The sequence below is a fragment of the Equus caballus genome, chromosome 26 (assembly GCF_041296265.1).
Source record: "Equus caballus isolate H_3958 breed thoroughbred chromosome 26, TB-T2T, whole genome shotgun sequence".
Classification (NCBI taxonomy): Eukaryota; Metazoa; Chordata; class Mammalia; order Perissodactyla; family Equidae; genus Equus; species Equus caballus.
The window spans coordinates 10,713,359-10,734,360 of NC_091709.1; the positions used below are offsets into that span (position 1 = coordinate 10,713,359).

Consider the following 21,002-nt stretch of genomic DNA (forward strand, 5'->3'; position numbering starts at 1 on the left):
GTTCTGGATTTTCACCAGCTGAATGAAAGAGGAAACAATCTCTCTCGGTCCTCTTGGCCAGTCATTACCCCCCAAAATGTAATTCCTGGAGCAGACGTTTGTTAAACACAATCAGTTACTTTACAACCTTGGAATCTTGCAAAAAGCACCCACAAGGAGAGACCCCAGCATGGAAAACAAGCATGTGATAATATGAGTCCGCAAACTATGTGGCTTTTGTGGGCGGACTTGTGTCCCCCAAGAAGATGTATTAAAGTCTTTACCTCCAGTACCTCAGACTTTATGGAAGTAGGGTCTTTACAGAGGTAAAGCTAAAGTTAAAATGAGGTCAATCGGGTGGGCCCTAATCCAATATGGCTGGTATCCTCGTAAAAAGGGGAAATTTGGACACAAAAACAAACACACACAACAGAGAGGATGTGGAGACACACAGGGAGAAGACAGCCTTGTGACCGGAGTGATGAAGCTATAAACTGAGGGATGCCAAGGAGGCTGGCAAACTTGAGAAGCTAGAAGAAGCAAGGAAGGATTCTCCTCCAGGTCGTTAGAGAGAGCAAGGCCCTGCCAGATCCCTTGACTTCAGACTTGCAGCCTCCAGAGCGGTGAGGCAAGACATTTCTGTTGTTTTAAGCCACTCAGTTTTTCTTTTTTTTTTTTGAGGAAGATTAGCCCTGAGCTAACTTCTGCCACCAATCCCCCTCTTTTTGCTGAGGGAGACTGGCCCTGAGGTACCATCCATGCCCAGCTTCCTCTACTTTATATGTGGGACGCCCACCACAGTGTGGCATGCCAAGTGGTGCCATGTCCGGACCCGGGATCTGAACCCATAGATCTGCACCTGGGATCTGAACCTGCAAACCCTGAACTGCTGAAGCAGAAAGTGAGAACTTAACCGCTGTGCTACCAGGCCAGCCCCTAAGCCACTCAGTTTTTTGTGCTTTATTACAACAACCCTGGGAAATTAATACAGGACATTACACACAATTGTTTTTTCCATGGCCTAGTGAAATACTTCAGGAAAAAGAGAAGAAAGATAGAAATAAACAAGGTTACATTGTGTAAGATCCTCACATTTTAGAATTTAAAAATCAATCTCATGTGGGCTGGAGCAGCACAATTTCAGAGATGGGAGACCATCCCATTCTGTGCAGCCCCTCCCATTGGTCAAACGTGATGAAACCTAACCCCTTTGGCGGCGTTTCTGCCATAGAGACGTGCATCTCTTGTGAGTAGATGGGATACATGAAAGCTCAGACATACTGCCGTGCTTTTCTCCTGTGAAGTGCCAGAGCTTCACAGTGTTGGTACATGCACAGAGATAGTACCAGAACCTGATCACACAAGCTCCAATTTAAAGATCTTCCAGATGTAAGTTGTGTCTTACAGAAACAATATTAAGAGAAGTTGTTTATTGTCGCTAGGGATTTTACAGATGTGAAAGGATCTTTAGACTTGTCCTGTCCTGCCCCTTGCTTAACACTACAGGGCTTTTTCTGTGAAGGAATTGCCAACCACTGCTCTCACTTCTCCTCTCACTGCTGGGACTGCTGGACTGCCCTGGCGACACCCCTCCACCCCAGGGGCTGAGGTTGGCGAATCTCCTAGGTCTCACCCACCTCTCACACACCTGGGCCCGGCTTCATGTCCTGACCTAGTTCAGATTACACACTTCTGTGTCCATAACATGTGTTTTATTTTCTACTCATTTAATTATGTCTGAATCCTCAACCAAACCAAATGTCAAATAATAAATAGCAGCCAAAGCCTTTTCCTTACGCTGCTGTGTCATCTTATCACACGCTGATTGTCCTAATCACATCCCAGCTTGAAGGCACCGCCACCATCATAAGAGGAAAAACAAATTGCTTCTCCTCGGGGTCAAATCAGTCCACGAACTTGCTTCCTTCATCTTACCTCTTCTAAGAAAATTTACTAAAGATCCCAGTTTTCTTAGTTGCAGTCTCCCCTTTGTATCCTTTTGTTGTACTTTTTCTGAAATCTTCCCACCTCCCCTCTCTATTATCATAATGGACTAAATTGTCGTTTAATTAGTGACTGTATGAACCTAAAGGGAAGAATGCATTTCATCCCTATAAGGCTAACTGCTGACTTTATCCAGTCCCAGGACCAGAGGCTACACACCTCAACTGCATTTGTACATGGGACCCAGCGAAATGTCTGCTATGATTTAGTATAGTTGTGGTACCTAACCTAGAAAAAAGAATGCATAAGGAATGTCTTTGAGAGAAAGTTCATTGCTCATTTCAAGCAAGGGAGAAGCTTTGGAAAGAAGTACGTGAAACAAAGAGGAAGGAGACACTCATTAAGGTATTTGAATCTCATAAATCAACACTTGATGTCAACAAGAAGACAAAGAAGACGCCAGCACCTCTTTGTATCTGCCTTCTCAGAGCAGGTAAATAGTCGTTTTTAGGTATATGTAGAAAAGCATGCAAGCATTTAAAAGACATCGTTATGAAAATCTTCAAATATATAGATATATAAGTTCATAGTCTTCGAAATACTTCGATGTAGTAAATTTGTCTGTTCTTTCCATCTAGTCTGAAAACCATCAGATGGAAAAATTGTGGTTTCTAGAGCGGAATAACAGTCCCAAAGTCACAGAGCCAGAAACTGGTCGAATCAAGATTCAAATACAGGACATTTATTGATTCAATAAACATTAATATAGCCCCTACTGCATGCTAGACTTATGTTCCAGGCAAGACCAAGAATTTTCTTATTATGTCACTGTGGCTTTGAACCACGTGTTCTAAATAGAACAGAAAGATAATTATTTTTAAAAGTCATTTTCAATTGTTATTTCTTTCAAAATACTCTCATAAAGTTTTGATTTAAGCAGTAGAATTGTTTGAAGCTCAAAATATACAATCCAATAGCATTAAATGATTATTTCTGAGCAACTCTGAACTGTTGGTGTGTTTATTTGAGGTGTGGAATTATTGGATCTTTTCTAGATTAACTTTAATTTATGTCTAGATATCAGTAAACATAAATAAAATTACTCTTAAAATGACTTTACTTTAGGAAACGTATCTTTAGTTTTCTCGTAGAATCCATAGTCAACCTCATAATTGGATTTTGTAACCCAAAATAAAGCGTCTTGTTTTGCTTTATGTGAACACTGTCAATAACTGACAGGGAGAGATGTCATACTAACAACTTTCTTGTCATCTATGTTAAATAGAATCACTTGCTTTTTTTCTATGATCCAAAGACAAGGTATGCATATGGAATCTCTTAAAACAAAGCACTTTGCTTGTTAAAATCTAACTGAATATAGTGCGGCATTCAGTATGGCTTTGTAAATTGCCTTCATCAGGGAACTGAGGAGAAAAAAAAATGTCAACTTTAGGTAATTCAGAATTCTGTCACAGCCAGGCTGGCTTTCCTTGTTTTTCAGTGCTCAGTTTTTTAAATCTTTGCACAAATTATCCATCCCAAAGACATTCGGAAGCTTTAATAATCTGTCAGTTGAAATAGTCCATGGATATTTATTTTTATTAATCCATCCATTCGCTCTAGTCTGCAGTTCACTCACTAAGCTGTTGGCTTTTTAATTCTGTAGTATTCTGGCTCCATAAATCCACAGAGCCTGTGACAGCTTTCAGCACCATTCTGCAATCCAGGACTGTGGCTTTGAAATTTACAGTCTCCGTGGGCCTTTAGATGATGACGTGATGGGTAAGGCCGACTGATTGCCCAGGCCAGGCCTTACTGGAGAGTTACATCCTCATGGATTCACCATGACTCAGCTTTCCGATGCTCACTTTTGTCAGTACATCCAAGTGCGATCAGGCTCTGATTCTCAGTGATCATACTTAAAAGAGATTGATTTATAAGCCAGAATGCTAGTAATTTACAATGGGGTAGGAGAATTTGGCATATGCTTACCATCATCCCTTCTAAGTAAGTAGGTTCATTCAGATAAATAAATGTAGATCAGGAGGTTGCCTGGTGAATACTGTGTTATAGAAAAGGAGTACCTTACTCTAAAAAGATTTCTGTTCCCTAACTGAAAACAGCTTACCTCCACTGCAGAAAAATTTAAGCTTAAAGGAAAGAGAGCAGTCATTAGGAATACCACTTTCCTCTGAAGATGCCAAGGAAACTAACAAAGGTCTAACTCATTTTACTTCAAGAATTCTCCCTTTTGTTGCATTTAACATTCTGTTCCTCCATTTTCTTTCAGAATGCATATAACATTTATTTTTTTGTCGTCTTAGATTTTTAAAAGTTATGATAGGAAAACTCAGTAATTTTGAAAGAAGTTTTGACCAAATTATTGCATAAATCAGGTTTCTTAAACACCTGATTCAAAATATTGTGTCATCCATTTATTCACCGTTTTACATTCATCTATTCAAAAATAGCACAATGTGTCTTGCTAGCTTCAATCAAAGAGAATATATCTTTCTTCTCTCTGAACTTTCAGTTACTTCGTTCAGTAACTTCCTTAAATAATTGTTTGATCTATTTTTGTAATTCAAGTTTGGACTTTCATTCTTTAAAGTCTGTTCTTGCACGGGTCAATTGCAATATTCTAAAGAATACCTAAGTTGATTTGAGGTCCCTGTCCTAAACTTTTATATCATGTAGGATGTTTCTGGAAATCTGAGCTCTCACTTGCCTGTCATTAACAACAGGAAAAAAATGAATGCTTCAATAAACTCTTAGAGACTGTTCTAATATGGAATATGGAATTCTCTACTAGCTCTATTTTTAGAGTTAACCCAAAGGGGTCAGTAGTATCACTGAGTTGATTGGTTTTGACGCATGAGCTAAATATTCCAAAAGATGACAGCCGACATCACTGTAAAAATCACAGAGAATTGAAGTTTTCTCAAGGATACAGAATCTGGTTATTCTCTTAATCTTCCTATCCTTTTAGTTCTCATAATTGTGTTTAGTTTTCTATATTATGTTTATGCTTTATTTTAATTTACTTTTTAGGAGAATGGAACATATCAAATAACTTTATCTCCCAAAGTCATATTACTTCCTCATAAATTTAGATAGTTCCAAAAAGGGGCATATTTGACCAGTTTTGCACCACTGTTTCAAACAAGATTATCCAAAAGTCTAGTAGGAATGCTCTCTCTTGACCTTGACATTGTTGCAGTCAGATCAGCTCTCACTTCATCACAGAGGTGTTAGAGGACCGATGCTTGCTCTCCTCAGTCTGGAAGTTGAGTCATTGTATTCCCTAGGCCAGGGGAGATTAAGGTTGGCCTAAATAGTAGATAAGCACCTTCAAAGCATAGTTTGACCGTCACTCTGCACAATATGAGATCTAAACTGAATGCCAGTCCATCACCTTGAGAGATCTGGCATGATGGTCAGCTTCACACCACTGATTCCTAAGGAGGGTATTATGATGATGAGATCATGGAGGACAGAACAACAAATACTTAATCTGATTATACTGAGATTACACTTCCTAAAATTAACTTATACATAAAACAATTATATTACATGGTGGGTGCAAGATATAATGTATTGGTATGTTTTGCCTTTTTTTCATGAAACCTAGTACACAAATGCATTCACTTAATGAAGATAAATTAAGTAACAATCAGCACTACAAAAACATTCATGGCTAACCTCTACTAATGACAGCCTTAAGCACATTAAAATATTATTTCATGCAGAAAATTTTCATTCACATATTTGTTTTTTAAAAATACATCTATTTCATAAATGTAATTTACAAATGAATGGAAAACTTCTTCTCTGTGATGTCCCTGTCAAGCCTCCTTTGCAATCAGACAAAACTCTGATGCTTACAGAACAATTAATAATTTGTTTTTGTTTGTTTTATATCTTTTGGGGGAAAATATTGGCATTTATAAATACAGCTCTCAAAAAGATTACAAGTGGTAAATATCGCAAAAAGAGAAATATCATTTAGGCTTGAAAAATTCTTGTGAAGTATTTTTGCCCCAATTTGTACTAATCTGAAAGTTGCTGTGTCTGGTAGAGAAAACCTGCCTCAAAAAATGTAACAGAGGGGCCAGCCTGCTGGGCTCAGTGGTTAAGTTCACGCGTTCTGTTTTGGCGGCCTGAGGTTCGCAGGTTCACCGGTTTGGATCCTGGGTGGGGACCTATGCACACCTTGTCAAGCCATGCTGTGGCAGGTGTCCCACATATAAAGTAGAGGAAGATGGGCACAGATGTTGGCTCAGGGCCAGTCTTCCTCAGCAAAAAGAGGAGGCTTGGCCGCAGATGTTAGCTCAGGGCTAATCTTCCTCAAAAAAAAAAAAGATAATGGAATGACAGTTGGATTTCACTAGTGTGCATCACTTATGGCTCAGAGAAATTAGCAGAAGACATGGGGCACGTCCTCCTTTCAGCTGTCTCTGACTTGTGTTAGCAATGGGTGCTGGAACACCCTCTGCATGTGGCCACAAGGACAAACCACGGCAGACCACTTGGCTGTTTCAAGAAAGAAATTGATCTCAGCAGCAAGAAAGGTAAGTTCAGCGAGTATAGTTTACTTTGCTTAGCATTGCCTTTAGACAGGGAACCCGGAAGATGGCAACTTCTGTCTCTTGGTCTTTGAAACTTCGTTCTAATTGGTTTCAAAGACTAACCCAAGCCTTCAAAAACAAAGCATTCATTCATTTACTCTCCAGTCAACATGCACAGAATGCCTACTGTGTGCCCGGCACTGGCCTATGCACCGAGGATAAATGGTGGGTAAACACAGCCACGCTTCAAATAAAATAATCTAAGCTTCTCAAACACATTGCACCTCTGAATCAATTTTACAGAATTACTTAACTACTGGACTTTCTCCTTTCAAATTTTAGGAAGGCCCCAGGTCAAGATTTGTAAATCCTGAAATCTACCAATACAAACAAATGATAAATATTCTGTATCCTTAGGTAAAAAAAATATATACTTCTATAATAAAAATATAAAATATATGTTTTATATATATATGTATATATATTCTGTATTTTTCTAACACTATTGGGAAAAAATTGACATTTAATGTAACTTTAAAATGCAGTTTTTGAGTGTTCACGAAATATAAGAAAATGTAATCCTTTGTCTAACCGTGATGTTATTCTATGATAGCAAAAAATTCTAGGCTCAGGTTTTGCCGTTTAATTTGCTAGATCACAGGTTTATTACATTTAGCGTACGATCCAGGTAGAGGTTATATGAAGGCGTAAATAAGCAATTGTTTACCATTTACTCATTCAGTAAATATTTATTGCACTTAATAGACTCAACACAGAGGGAGAATATTTTTTTTTTAAGGGGGGGTGTAGAAACCTTATAAAAGTGTGTGGAAGTGAAGCTGACGTCATCTGTGAGCACGGTCTCCTCAAACAGCGGAGGAGCCTGTGGAGTGGGGCCACAGGAAGTGTCAGTCCATGCCTGTGCTCAGCGAAGGAAGCTTTCTCTCTAGACGCAGCTGAAAACAGCGCTCTTTGTGTGAGAAGCTGGCCAGAGAGAATCCCTCCCTTTACAGAAGCACAAGGCAGCGAGTAAGAGAGACGCGGGGAGCGGAGCAGTGGGAAGACGAAAGTGGGCAGACAAGCTCTTCTTCAGAAGTAACCAGCGGTATATGTTTTGCTGAGCAAGTTAAAGGGAGGCAGACCCTCAGCGCAGAGTTAATGATAGTCTGTGCCTAATATGAATGTTGACCAATTGTATAAACACACTGAGGATTTTCTGCAAATGATAAAGAAAGCATCAGTACAGATCATCCTGGGAAAAGATGGCCACGGGATGCCGCACAGGCGCACCAGCAGAACTCGCTAACTTAGGACTGAGAGGCCTTCCTAGACCCACACAGCCAATGAATGGGGCTGTCCAGGGGGGAGAGTTGAAATTAACTTCAGAATTTTAACGTTTATTTTCTTTCTGAATACAATTATGCTTATGTTACTTATGCTTTATTAAACTGTGTAGCATTCTCACTCTATAGGACAGTTCAATCATTTTCACAAATATTTTTATTATATTTACAAATACCTCTTTTAAATAACTATGGATTAGTTGTCACTGTCACTTGGGATTCTACTATTTACTATTAAGCCTCAGGTTGCATTGAAAATAATTTTGTTTTACCAGATAGTAATAAAGAATGTAGTATATATACATGTTTTTTCTATAGTTTATTTTCTGGCTAACGTTTTGCTTAAGTGAAGCAAAGATTCACTATTTCATATACAATGCAGGAAAATATCTTTTTAAAATGATGAATTATTGAAGGCTGGGAACACAGTTATATTTTTTTCTGTAAGTCCTTTGATATTTTACATTATAGAATAAAGTAGATGAAGTATTTGTAATTGGCATATTATTTTATATAAAGAATTTTTAAATATTTCTTAACTCCTGAAAAACAAATATGTTCCTGTGATATTTTGAATGATTATCATACAATGTTTTTTTCAGTCTGTGAAACAGATATTTTGACCAAGCCCTAGAGAATCAAAATTTTCAATGTCTAAATTAATCATGGGTTCAAGTTTATTTACTCTTATAGTGGCTTAAGCTTTCTCTAAACCCAATAAATTCTGGGACAAAATAATAGATACTTGGACTAGCAACAAAATGTAGCTTTCAAACATAAGCGAGTATACTGTCGACAAACTTAAAAAAGGAAATAAGAAAGCTGAATTTTGAATGGTACTTTACTTTTACATTTTCAATTAGACTTCATCATTATTTTTAGACAGTCTCATTCCCTGATTCTTGAAAAACTTAATAATAGCTAACATTTATTGAATGCTTTGTATGCCAGTCACTGTTCTTGGAGATTTATATGTGTGAACATATTTAACCCTTAAAACAATTCTGTTAAATAGGAACGATTAACATAATCATTTTACAGATGAGGAAACTAAGACACTGAAAGATTGAGTACGTTGTTAGGAAATTCAATGAGTATAAAGTTCCAATTATTCTAGATGAACAAATTCTGGTTTGCTGTGCAACACCAAGCCTGTAGTTAACAACACAGTACTGTGCACTTCAAATTTTATTCAGTGGGTAGATTTTACGTTAAGTACTCTTACCACAAAAATGAAAACAAAAACGAAAATTGAAAAAAAACCCAGAGTGACATAACAAAACTCTGGGAGGTGTTGGATGATCTATGACATTGAGGTGATACTATCATGAATGTTTGCAATATGTTCAAATTCATCAAATTGTACAAATTAAATAGGTGCAGTTCTTTGTGTATCAATTATACTTTCCTCAAGGTGTTAATAAAGGGAAGAAATTTGTCTAATAGCCCAGCCAGGATTTGTAGAGCCCTGTTCAAAACCAAACAGATGATACTCAACCATTACATCAGGATTTCTCAATCTCAGCACTGCTGATATTTGGGATCAAATAATTTTTTGTTGTAGGGGGATTTCCTATGCCATGTAGGATGTTTAGCAACATCTTTGTCTTATATTCACTGGATGCCACCACATAAATCACAATAATCAACAATGTCTCCAGATATTGTCAAATGTCTCCTGGGGTAAAGTTGCCCCCAGTTGATAAACACTGGGTTAGACTAGTCAGAACGTTAGGAGTCTTGACCTAAAGGAGGATGAGAAAATGAAAATTGAGTTTCTATTTAGAGGGGAGGAGAAGAGTGGATGTTAGGTAAGTGTTCGACATTACCCACTAGCTGTACTGTAAGTATTTATTGGCCTTTGTCCTCCAGTAGAATGAACGTTTCTGGAGGCTTCACTTTGCTTCTGGCATCTCTTATTCCTACGGGGCTACAGATAGCAGCTGAGGGCAGGTCTTTGATATTTAAGAATGTATAAAGATATTAGATGGTACCCTTGCAGGCACGTTCTGATCCTGTGCATTTAAGGATGCGGACACCAATCACAGCTCAGAAAATCTGTGCACATGAGTACTGACCATCTGAGCCCCCACTTAGGCTGACCAAGGTGTAAAAACACAGCAATACACCTCCCACTAGCCAGACAACATGTCAGGCAAGGTTTAAATGGACATGTTCTAAATATGGGCATTTTCCTCCAAGATGATGAGTTGAAGAAGGAAGAAAGAGGAATGAAAAGGAGAAATTATATAGAGTCTGGAAATATTTCACCCATTCAAAATTAATTACTTGGCAAACAGTTTAATTTTTCATGCAAAATAAAATCCCTGCTAATATTTCAATTTCAGTGTGAGCCCCTACTCTAACTGAGCAACACAATCCAGATTCCCTTTTACCTTTAAGTAAGCATGTTCCAAATCTCTATTTATCGCAAGTGACACTGTTAGGTAAAGAGTGGTTGTAAAAAAAGAAAAAAATTACATTTAACTTTTTCATATCGTAAATAAATGAAAATACACTCATTACTTGATTAAGAGGTAGGTCAAAGTTGACATATGACTTTAAAATATATTATGTTATAGTTTCTAGCTTCATAGACCGTTTTCCTTATGAAGGAAAAGCTTTGTTTCTATGTATGATTAGAGTAAAGATCTTAATAGTTGGTAAATGGATACTATGTTGTTAAAATCACTTGTGACAGAATATCAATAAGCAAAAGATATCATTTTATGGATAGTAATAAAAATAATGTAAACTAAATCATGTTTGGGAAATATCACATTAGTGATCAAATGAACAAAGGCAAATATAATTTGATTTATTATTTGCATTTTTACTAAATGATATCAAAGCTTCATTGTTTTTCTGTCACTTAAAATAGAAAATTTAATTCATATTCCAGTTATGCACTGAGGAGAAAACTAACAGCTAATAGAGTAGATAAAACTCGTTTTCTAGCAAAAATATTTTTGGTAATTTTCTTTATAGCTTACATATGAATTGGTTAACTCCATTTTATTTTATAGTAAATTGTTCCCTCAATAAGATACAACTTATAGAAACACTTATTATTTTTATTATTATTAATTTTCATCCAGGAATCTCATCAGTTATTCTAGTCTTGATACAAAGCAAAATCCCCAAATCCCTGTATCTAAATGTTCCATGACAAGACCATGTGCACTACAATCCTTTTAGATAACTAAATATCTTAAGGCAAAAAAATCACCATTTTAGATATTGGAGGTAGCAATCTGTGTTTTGCAAAGATTAACATAAACATAATGGGTTCTGGAGAATAAAGCATTGCTAGTGTTTCTGCAGAAGGCCTCCAGTAGTTGGTGTATGACTTAACAGTGATTTCAAATTCTGAAAAATTCTGCACTTTCTTCAAACAGAGCATATAAGTCCTAGGATTCTTTTATTATGCAAATCAACAACGGAAGTTTAAAACATATAACATTAATGCTAAGCCAGAGAAATGTCATGAGATTAGACCTATTCCATGCAGAACTATATATATATATATATATGTTCTAATTACTATTAAGCCTGTATGTCTCTTAGTACTGGAAGCTAATGCAATCTCCCCTAAAGCACGTTGTAGGACGAAATCACGTACGGTATTTGTTATTTTGATTGTTGTCTGTTAGCATTTTCTCTGGGTAAATTTCTCAGAGTTTAGGAGTGACAAACAGAAAAAAGAAAAGAATTGGGGAAAATAAATCATAAAACTATTATAGTACATAATATATTTTGGGCACCAATATTTGTTCTTTACTTATATTAATTCTTTTGGCCTTCATAACAAGTCTATGGTATAGGTAGTATGACTATTACTGCTGTTTGCCAATGAGAACACTGAGGTCCAGAGAGGTTAAATGACTGCCTAAGGTCACAGAGCTAGGAAGTGACTGAGATCAGAACGGGCAGGTCAAAGTTGGCATGTAACTCAAATATATTCATATATATAATTCTGACTCTGCTTCCAGAGTCTGTTTTATAACCATACTGCTCTTTTGATTGTACGAGAGTATCCTGTAGTTATGTGTACTATCCTTCTAAGTCAATACTCCTCTTTTCTGTGCCCCTTTTTTGTCCCAGTGGAAACTGTTGATGAGAGGACTTCTTTTCTACCGTGTGTGTATGGACTGACTCAGCTCCAGAGCCAAGGAAGTTTCTGAGCGGGCAACTATCTCTAAACTGACATCTCTGAAAGACGTGGGATTTCTATCCTTTTTATCGAAGAAAGCATAATCTGTGACTGTGCCAGACTCTCCGAAGCAAACAACATCACTGACAACTGTGTACTCAGCCAATAATAGGAGTTAAATAATATTCTTTCATTCTGTTTGAAAAGCAGTGTACCATAAAGCTGAACTGCTAGGAAAAAAAACTTTTCAATGTTTTATATTTATATCTAATTTAATTAATTATATTTATATTCAAATATTATGCAGCAGTGTTAAATTTAGAGAGCGATAGTATATAAATTAATTTTGCTTGTAGAATAAGGAAACAACTTAAATACTATGCGCCTTTTTTTCTGGATAACAATTGGAATACATTAAACTCAAACAAGTCAGCATAAAACAAGTATTATCATACTTAAGAGACTGCAATAAACTTTGTTAAAACTATTTTTAAGAGAAGTGATAGATGGCCTTTGAACAAGCAAAAACTCTGGCAAATTTGTAATTTTTAGAACAATTCATTTCATCACCTTAATCTAAACGTATAAAAAAATAAAAGCTTATCTTGTTGTGTGTGGGCTTTGCTGATGAAAGTTAGTCTCCTTCGCTCCTCCAAAAAAGAGAGAGAGAAAGAAAGAGAGAGAGAAATCGAGAGAGAAAAGGAATGTGTGGCATTCTTTTGTGTCAGGGTGTATCACAGCAGGATTTAATGTAGAATTCGGCTCTGTTTCAAGTTTACATATCAGTGTAGCAGGTAGAATTCCTGTGCAATAAAGTTGGCTAAAGCGAAAACTCAGGAAATATGCTTTAATATTGGGAAAATAGTCTTTTTTGTACAAATAAAACTATCTTTATAATGATCTGCAATCAGCTCAGCTCTCTATAGATTGAAATATTCTGACTTGTCTCACACCATCAGTCGTTATATATTGCTAAAATTAACCAAAGGAATTTCAATCTATTAGATTGCTTTAGAAACTCTTAGTGAATACTTTCATATAAACAAGTACTTAATATACTAACATGCTATCGAATATCTAAATTACATGTACAAGAAAAAAATGTAAAAACACTTGCCTTGTCTGCAAAATATTCTTGAAGTCTTTTAAGCCTATGAATTAGCTAACTTCAAGTTTTATTTCAAAGACTTAAAATAGGTATTTTGTCTGTGCCACACTGGTTTTCAGCTAGCCCTAAATCAGAATCTCTATCTTGGTATGATATTCAAAATTTATTTTTCAAATAGGTCTCTTAAAATATGGCTTATTTCTTTATATAATCATATTTCATGAAAAAGCAAATCATGTATGTCAGAACAAAATAGATTAATAAAAAATTGGTTATGGCACGGTTAGCTAAAATAGCATCTTAAGGCAAATATTAGTGTTGTTCATCATTATTAAATAAGGATCATTTTCATAAACTATTTCTCATAAATGTCGGATGCTTTCTCATTTTAAAAGAGAGTCTGAGGAAAAGATGTTCCCTTCTTATTTTATAAGCAAAATTAATATGTATACTATCGCTCTCTCTAAATTTAGCACTGCTGTGCTGTAATATTTTGAAAATTTCCTTTCCCATTTCTCAGGATTTCTGCATCATAATTTGTTTTCTCTGTGCTCATAAGTGATATAAATAAAATATTCACTCTTTATCTTCAAATATTTAAGAAACTTCTAAACTCAAGCCAATATGTTATATATTATGTAAAGTTAAAAAAAATTCCACACTAATAATTTTCGAAAGCCAAGTTTGTAATGTTTCTGAAAGAAGTAATTTAAAAACAAGCAAAGCAGACACTTAAACACCTGTTTTTGAAATCAAAGACTCATCATCCATGTGGATATAATGCCATATAAGCCACTTATTCCTGGGTACAACAATATCTTCATTCTCCATGAGCATTGCTAGAGGTAGGAGGCACTTGTCGTCAGTTTATAGTCTTCTGGGTTCCTCTATACCTACAGCGCCACTTCAGAGTCCCTGTGAGAGACTTCGGTGAAGTCAGCATTCACTTCACCAGTGGAAGGGGCTGGTGATTTCAATAGGTAGTGTATGTTTCCATGGTTAATATTCTCAGGCATGCCCCAGCTGATGCAAAATGTGGATGAGTTTCCAATCATGTGAAATTTATTCTTGTAGAAAGGCTGGGGAGTGACATCAGGTTTCATGAGGAAATCAGCTAAAAAATGAAAGACCAGTACATGAAAACTTTTCCCCAATTCAGCACTGCAGTGACCTTGATGATCACTTGGAGCTCTGCTCATGCAGGGAGAGTAATATCCAGAAACCAAGCCATTAGTACTGTGAGGGAGAGTAATCCTTCAAAGACAAGCGATGTGTAAGATTATTGCACCTTCCTGTTCCGTGCTTGGGTCTCTCACCATGTACAACAACAATGGTCAATTAATTAATAGCTTATCAATAATTATCAGATATTGGAAAATATCACTTAAAAAAGGATTTCTTTCCTATTAAATGGATATTCTTTATCTTCCTTAAAACTACTCAGTTTTAGGAAAGGCATAATGATGCTCCTACACGTCCCCAGAGGAACGTAGAGGTAGATACTTCAGGAATTAGGGTTAAAATGTTTCATCGTTTCAGAAATTCAATATAATGCAGATTCTGAATTTTAAAAGTGATCATTTATTAGTTGCTGGAAGACCCTAATAAAACATATTAGTTGTCTTATAATCTCTCAATTTGTCAACGTTTAATTTTTGCTACTATATGTAAACGGAATAAAAGAAATTTTTGAGTCTTAGGGTAATTTTTAAACTGTAAAAATCAATTTTCAAAATAATAGAGACATTTATGTTTAATTTGAGTTTTAGATATAGCCCCTTCTCAAATAATGTTCTTGTGTTGAAGTTTAAATGAGCTAAAGCTTTGTAACTAAATAATAAAGATGTTTTACCGTAAATCCTTACTAGAAAGTCTGTCCTTTAAAGAATATTAATCTAAACAGCTAGCTTACCAGTCTGGATCAAGTTACTACATGATGTAATATGTGTAAAAATTCTTTGCTTACGTGAGTTCCCCAGAGATGAGCAAGCTGTACACACTGAATGATGCCCAGCTCACCCACCCACCCAACACCCGGCCAGTCTGTCTCTGAAACACTGAAGCGCAGGATAATCAACTTGCACTGAATTAACTGACAGGATCTTGGTTATTGAAGTTTTCATGCAATGTCTACGTAGAGACATTGCTTCTGGGGTTAGTGAAAAGATAGCCATAAACACTTTTACTTGGAGGTCTCCATTAGCCAGTCATTTTAGGATTGTGGCCTTCTGTTTCTTATGTCATACCAAACCAGCTCCTGACCAGAGTTTAGACAAGGGATACCTGTGTAGCTAATCTCAGACTGCTCCTCTGGCTCTCCTGTGGCCACTTACCTGGGCATCTCTCCAATTCTGGCCCGTTTTGAAGTCTTCCTTGGTCCTGCCCTTCCAATCTCCGTTTATCTTTGTGGGTTTTAGTCATCATCCTTCACGGGAGCCTCCCCTTTCCCAGAGTTAAAACATGAGCTCCGTTACCTGGGTCACATTGGTTCCATCATTAATTCTACCCTGTGACACTGCAAAAATAACCAGGCTTTATGGGAATTATACATATTCGCTTTTTTATTCCTATTATTTAAGTAATCTAAAGTCACCACTATATAATTTTCTTTTGGCCTCGAAGTATATGTTTTCTCAGAAGGCATAGTGGGCTCAAAATCCTTCTGAAAACTTTAGAACTTTCCTATAGGCAAATAAATTATTTTCTTATAGAATAGCATCTTCCGTCACTAGTACAGTCAACCACGAATGAACCGTACAGCAGAATTTAGAAAATAAAGGATAAGGTCATTCCAAACTCCCCCATCATAGGACTGCCATAGGAAGCTTATACTTATAACTATTCTGCTCATTGGTATTAAAATATCCATTTCCTATGATTTAAACACAATACATTACCTTGGTTAAACTATGATTAAAAAAAAACAAATCTACTTTGTTAATACAGTTCTGGTAATTACTTGGTTCCACTTCCAATGGTCTGTTCTATTGAGCATAGAAACTTAGTTGCAATTAAGAAAAACTTCTTGCAAGGCCTCTCACAATTTTAGTGGCAACTTCGCAGTCTGTCTGTCTAACGCCAGAATTTCCCAACTCTCTCTTTCTTCCTTCTCTGTTGTTCTTCGTGAAAGACCAATAGAGGTACAACAATTCCAGATCTAATCTAGCACAGGCCAGCTTACTGTGATTTAAAAACATGAGAAATCAACCACTATTGAAATGAGATTGTTTAAACAATATAACTCCTTTACAAAACTCTCAGTGAAGAAAAAGTGTTTAAGAAATAAATATACTAAAAAATGGTGTAAGGGGCCCCGTGGCCAAGTTGTTAAGTTCATGCACTCTGCTTTGGTGGTCTGGGGTTTGCCAGTTTGGATCCTGGGTGTGGACCTATACACTGCTCATCAAGCCACGCTGTGGTGGCATCCCACATGGAGGAACTAGAATGACTTGAAACAAGAATATACAACTATGTGCTGGGGCTTTGGGAGAAAAAAAAGAGGAAGATTGTCAACAGATGTTAGCTCAGAGCCAATCTTCCTTACCAAAAAAAAAAAAAAAAGAGGAAGATCCCTCTTCCAAGGTCACCCAAGGGGAAAAAGAAGTTGTAGTAGGTCCTAGAAATATTCTTTTTTCCTTTGTTTTGCTTTTTTTGCTACTGTGGTTTTTCACATTTTCCCAATTTTCTACCTCGAAAATGTATTACTTTTGTGTGTGTGTGTGAGGAAGACTGGCCCCTAGCTAACGTCTGTGCCAATCTTCCTCTGTTTTATGTGGGACACTGCCACAGCATGGCCTGAGGAGTGGTACTATGTCCACTCCTGGGATCTGAACCTGTAAACCCTGGGCCACCGAAGTGGAACATGCAAACTTAACCACTGTGCCACTGGGCCGGCCCCCAAAATATATTACTTTTTAAAGGATAAAAGCATAATCAAGGTGTGTGGGATACATCTGAAAGAACTGAAAATATTTTGAGAGCATGTGTGTGTGTACAGACACAACTTTTCAAACTTTTTTATATAAAGAGCAACATAATTTCTTAACTGGCCAGTACATTCAAAATTAGCAAATTATTTCCTCCTTCTTAAAATGTTTAATAAAATTGTTAAACTTTTTTTTTTGGCAGGGGAAGATTTGCCCTAGTAAAACATCTGTTGCCAATCTTCCTCCTTTTTCTTCTTTCTTTCTCCCCAAATCCCAGTACATAGTTGTATTTTCTAGTTGTCAGTTCTTCTATGTGAGCTGCAACCACAGCTCAGCTACTGACAGTGTAGTAGTGTGGTTCCACGCCCGGGAACTGAACCTGGCTCGCCAAAGTGGAGCACACCAACCTTTAAGTGCTAGCCTGTCAGAGCTGGCTTAATGTTACCTTTTTAAAAACAGTTTGGTTTGATATATTTGAATTCTAATGTTACCTTGAAACAAGAGATGAAACAATGCGTGCTGAAACTTCACCGTCAAGCCTGAAATCTATTGGAAAAATGTTTACCAGGGAACACTTGATGTCTATAATAACCACATAGCTTCACATTGGTTATGTCTTTTATACAATATATTTACCATAATTGCCAAGAAGTAAATTAGCTATATGCTTTATTATCTTCATGGAGATATAGAAATGGAACATTTATTTTTATTATTTGTTATCTTAACTTTTAATATAATTTATTTAATTGTAGGCTTATGCAATTTATCCTTTGCTTTTAAACAGACTTTGTTTTTTAGAACAGATTTAGGGTCACTGCAGAAATGAGCAGAAAGTACTGACAGTTCCCATATATGGCATGCCCTCCCCCCCACCCCATAGCCTCGTCCACTATCAACATTCTGCCCGAGAGTGGTGCATTTGCTACAATCAGTGAAACCACATTGACACTCACAGTCACCCAAAGTCCACAGCTCACATTAAGGTTCACTTGATGTTGCACATTCTATGGGTTTTGACAAATGCTTACTGACGTGTAGCCATCATTATGGTATCATACAGAGCAGTTTCAACGTCTTAAAAATCCTTTGTGCTTTGCATATTTATTCCTCTTGCCCTCCCACCCTCCGTCCCCCTACTCCCTGATAACCACTGATCTTTTTACTATTTTATAGTTTTCCCTTTTCCAAAATGTCATACAGTTGGAATCATACAATATGTACCTTTTTCAATTGGCTTCTTTCACTTAGTAATATATATTTAAGGTGCCTCCATGTCTTTTCATGACTTGATAGCTCGTGTCTTTTCAGTCCTGAAGAATATTCCATTGTCTGCATGTACCACAGTTTGTTTATCCATTTATCTAGTGACGAACATCTTGGTTGCTTCCAAGTTTTGGCAATTACGAATAAAGCTGTTATAAATGTCCGTGTGCAGATTTTTGTGTGGACATAAATTTTCAACTCCTTTGGGTAAATACCAAGGAGCCGAATTGCTGAATCATGTGGTAAGAGTATGTTTCATTTTGTAAGAAACCATCAAAATCTTTTCCAAAGTGGCTGTACCAGTTTTTGTTCCCACCAGCAGTGAATGAGAGTTCCTGTTGCTCCACATCCTCGCCAACATTTGGTGCTGCCAGTGTTCTGGATTTGGGCCATTCTAATAGGGGTGTAGTGCTATCTTGTTTTGATTTGCATTTCCCTGATGACATATGATGTGGAGCATCTTTTCCTGTTTATTTGTTATCCGTATATCTTCTTGGGTGAGGTGTCTAGAAAAGTCTCTAGCCCATTTTTTAAATCAGGTTGTTTGTTTTTTTATTGTTGAGTTTTAAGAATTCTTTATATGTTTTGGACAGCAGCCCTGTAACAACTTTATCTTTTGCAAATATTTTCTCCCAATCTACTACTTTGTCTTCTCATTCTCTCCACAGTATCTTTCATAGAGCAGAAGTTTTTAATTTTAAATAAGTCTAGATTACCAATTATTCCTCCATGGATTATGCCTTTGGTGCTGTATCTAAGAAGTCATCACTATACTCAAAGTCAGCTAGATTTTCTCCTGTTATCGTAGAATTTTGTGGTTTTGCATTTTACGTATATGATCCATTTTGGTAAACATTTGCATTTCGTACACATGTAAAGCAAGCTTCACATAGTTAATGACAAGTCTTTAAAATATTTACAAGACACTGAAAATGTATGAACATTTAGTTTTAAATCACAATGGTAGTAATAATCACCAATATTATGTAAATATGTATTGCATACATTTCTAAAAAGGATACTCTAACAAGACTTACTTGTATCATAGAGACATAAATATCTGGTAAAATAGTGTAATTTAACAGTTAGAAAATAAATCTTCACTACTAATGTCCAAAAATCAGAAAAACCTTTTCACTCTGCACGTTCAGTGGCACGTGTAAAGTTGTCATTTGAAATTTCATGTTGTAACAATTAAATTTAGCTTCTTTTTGATATAAAAATGAGTGAATATGGAACAAAAAACTAGGAGTAGATTTTGGCACTTGCTTACTCAAAAAGTTGTGTTCAACAGAAATTATTTACAGATAAAATCAATTCAGCAAAGTGCACCCACAGTCCCTACGACCTCCTAAAGGCTCCAGTTGCAAGTCCGTCTACTTACTGTGGTTGTGAAGCTATATTCCCCCTCTTCCTGAAATGCCTGCCTCCAAGGGCATTCGCGGGATCTATAAACAATCAGTGCAATAAGTAAAGACACACTGTGCCACTGACGATTTAGATCTAAAACCTCATTTCCTGTAGAAAAAACTGTAATCTCTATCAAATGATTAGTTTGAAAAAAACCTCAGACTATTTGATAAAGAAATATTTACGATTGATCTTAGCCAAAAGGCTGAGAAGCGATGATAAGGAAATATTTCGCACTGTTGTCTATAACTATTTTGAAAACTCTATAACTTCTTTGAAAATTTTCCCAGCAGGAAACACATTTATCTTTACCATCTTTGAAACTAAAAAGGCTAAAGGGGTAAATATCTTATTTCTTATGTACATGAAATTATTAAATGTCAAAGTGAAAGCAATTCAAATCTCAAAGATAATTCCATTTCTTCTTTCACCTGTCCTTTCATCATATACCTGTCCTTTCCTTATTCATATGCAGAATTATATAGGACTTATTCTTATGAAAGAAAACGTTTCTACAAAGTGACGGTAGCTACGATATTGATGGAAGGAGGCCCACAGACTGGTAGAGCCACTGCTCTGGGAGGGAGACTGCATGTCTGGAGGCTCATTTTTAATTAAAAGAACTTATGAATCTCTTTAATATCCCACAACAATATCCCTCATAATTAATTATCAATTTCTGCAGCCTTGTCCCCATAGCCCACATTTCACATAATTTTTGTGAAATGTTATGGGCATGACCAATAAGCTGTTCTAAGTACTGGTATTATTTATTTGTTTTACTTATATAAGAACACGTTATAAATATATCTGAGTATATGGATGTTATACAAAATATACACACTAAAGAGATTTATTTGTAATGATGAAGAATCCAGTTTTCCCTACATTGCTTATTTTTATGAACTACATGTGAAAAATTGCCCAGTTCTTGGCTGTATATTTTCAGAAAGACATTAACAAACTAAGAAACATTCAGAAAGAGGCAACCAGAATAAAATAGTTTGTGATTATGTCATAGGAGAAATTGTTGAATGAATATGGAATAAAACCACCAGCTGTTTCCCAGGGGAAAAGAGAATACCGGTGAGTAGAAGTTAAAAGAAGACATTTTTTCATGCAACATATAGATAAACTTTCTCAAAGTTATATCTCTTCACTTATTTCTTACAAAGTTATAAAGTATGCGTTACTATAAATGTTTGAACACTAGCTAGATAGCCTTCTGTTCACTAAATAAAAGTTAGGTTAAGTGACCTGTAGGATTCCTCAAAATTCTAAGATTGAATCAATTAAATTATATAT

At 36.2% G+C, this 21,002-nt stretch overlaps 1 pseudogene; it reads right to left on the bottom strand.

The window, feature by feature from the left end:
- Window positions 1–19,791: 19,791 nt before the first annotated feature.
- On the bottom strand, window positions 19,792–19,914 carry LOC111770866 (U2 spliceosomal RNA; annotated as a pseudogene).
- Window positions 19,915–21,002: the final 1,088 nt, after the last annotated feature.